Here is a 2789-nt window from a genome sequence, read left to right as displayed (position 1 = left end):
TACATTTCAGTATTACCTTGTCAATTTCTACAAAGATGTTTACTGGTTGGCTGGAATTGCACTGAATCTAGAGATCAATTTGGGAAGAACTTACATCTTTACATTATTGATTCTTCCAACCTACAGACAAGGTATAACTCTTCATTTGTTCTCCATTATAAAAGTTCTTTTAAAATTTCTCCCTGCAATATTTTGTAGCATTTAGTTCAAAGCTCTTGCTCATTTTTGGTTAAAAAATTACGAAATTATTTCAGTGAATATAGAAAAAACTTCTGTTAAAATTCAACATTCACTCATGATAAAGCCTCTTAGCTAAACTAAGTAAACAAGGGAGCTTCCCTAATTTAACTCTAAAAAAAAAAGTGCAAATAGCATACTTAATGGTGACATGTCAAAAGCTTTCTCTTTGAGAGGAGGATGAAACATAAGTACTCAGTATGACCACTTTTAAAAACATTGTATTGGGCTGAGCCCGCGGCGCACTCGGGAGAGTGCAGCGCTGTGAGCGCAGCGATGCTCCCGCTGCGGGTTCGGATCCTATATAGGAATGGCCAGTGCACTCACTGGCTGAGTGCCGGTCACGAAAAAGACAAAAAACAAAACAAAACAAACAAACAAAAAACATTGTATTGAAGATTCTAACCAGTGTAGTAACACAAATAACTAACTAATTTAATGAATAAAGGTATAATGACTGCTGGAAAGGAAAAAAATAAATATTATTTATTCACAGATAATATGAAAAAAAATCTTGGAAAATTAAAAAAGAATTAAAGAAAATTAAAAAGAACCTATAGGTAAATCATTAGAATTAATAGGTAATTTTACCAAGATTCTGGACATAAAGTCAATAAACAAAAATTAATTTCTGCTTAATGGCAACAGTCAGAAAATAAAGCATAAAAAATAAACCATTTGCAGTAGCATAAAATACTAAATACTTGAGAGTAAAACTAACAAAATATATGAGACAACTCTCTGCAGAAACTATGTTATTGAGAAAAATGAAAGAATATTTAATTTGTTAGGTAGGTATTCCACTTCTACAGAAGACTCGATATTTAAAGATGTCAATTATTACCAAACTGATCCACAGAGTCAAAGCAAATCCAATCAAAATAACATTTGTACGTGTGCAGTTGTGTGTGTGTGTGTGTGTGTGTGTGTGTGTGTGTAACTTGATAAACTGGTTCTAAACTTCACATGAAAGGGTAAAGGGCCAAGAATAGTCCATTCATGATCAAATAGGAACGAAGTGGGAGAGCCTACCCTACTGGAAATTAAGAATTATTACTAAGCTGCAATGGTTAGAATTGTGTGGAGTTCTGTGTGTGTGGATCACAGATAAACCCATAGACCAGCAGAACAGGACACAGAGCTTAGAGGTCACCATGCATGCTATGGACATTGGATTCAGGACTAAGTGCAATTACAGTACACCTTGCAGCTCTGCCTCTAAGAAGGAAGCACAGTGCCTGGCAGGCCTCAGCAGGTACAAGACACCACATATTCCATACCTGGAAAAACTATCCCAACCTGTACAGCAGGGGACACAGAGACTGTCAGCTCTGAATGGGGCCAGAACAGCAAAGGTCTCAACAGCATATCTAGACTATGGGACACACAGCATTGCCACTTGGGCCATTTGACCTCTCCAACATGGCCTACGATAGTAAAAATTATCAGAGATGGGAAAAGATGCTGTGTGGCATTTAGGGTAACCCCCAATGAGAGAATCACCACATAGATGCCGAGGATTCTAGAGCAAGGCCATGTCATATGCAGAAGAGAACTATCAACCTTTTGATAAGCAGCTACAGGCATGCTACTGAGACCCGGCTGAGATCAAGCACCTGACCTTGGACAGCGATTGGCTGTTTCCAGAAGCTGAATGAGCAAGAAGACTTTACCCCGTGTCATAAGCTACTATAGCACTGTCACCTCTCCCTCAGCTCGCACATGTCACCCAATGAGGTATCCCTACGAGCAGCTGATGGAGTAGGACAGAGCTGAAGTTTGGTTCATGGATGGCATGGCTCCGAACGTGGGTGGGTGTAAGGTGAACCTGGATGGCAGCTGCATTGGCTTTCTCTCGGGAATGGCATCGAAAGGCAGTGATGAGAGGATCTCTTCCCACAGGCAGAGCATGCAGCAGGGCAGCTAGTAGTCAGAAAGAGAAGCTGCCCGAGGTTATAATATACATATGGACTCATGAGCAGTGGCAAATGGCCTGGCCAGCTGGGAAGGGACTGGGAGATAAAGGATTGGAAGACTGCAACTCATTTTGCTTTCTTTATTCCAATAGAGAATTTTAAACTTTAATTGTTTCATCATGGATTCAATACAACTCAAAGCTCTCTCCTATCTAAAATCATTTCAGTTGAAAGAAAGACTTAAGTGTTGTGTTTGTGAGAACAGTTCCAGGATTGTTATGTCAAATTTGTTCATAGCTGGATTATTATAATTGTGACAAGTAAATATCGGTAAACTAGCTAATTTACATTTACTGCTTCATCATGTCAGATACAAATCTTCCGTGATATTTTCAATAACAAGATTATGCATGTAATATGAGTGGACTTTTTCTCATCCCCAATGTCCTCTGGTTAGTCTCAAGAGACAGAAGATATCTTGTTGTTTATCTCTGTCACAAGGTAAATGCTCTAATCAGACACTCCTCTGGGCAATCACAGACTGCCTGCTCTCTGGCGCTTTATAAGCAAATGTATCAGAAACTTCTCTTATAAAACAGGAACATTAAACTTTGGTTTATTATATAACTGGGAAAC

The sequence above is a fragment of the Cynocephalus volans genome, chromosome 15, assembly GCF_027409185.1.
Source record: "Cynocephalus volans isolate mCynVol1 chromosome 15, mCynVol1.pri, whole genome shotgun sequence".
In the NCBI taxonomy this organism is placed as follows: Eukaryota; Metazoa; Chordata; class Mammalia; order Dermoptera; family Cynocephalidae; genus Cynocephalus; species Cynocephalus volans.
Note: the sequence above shows the minus strand (reverse complement) of the source record.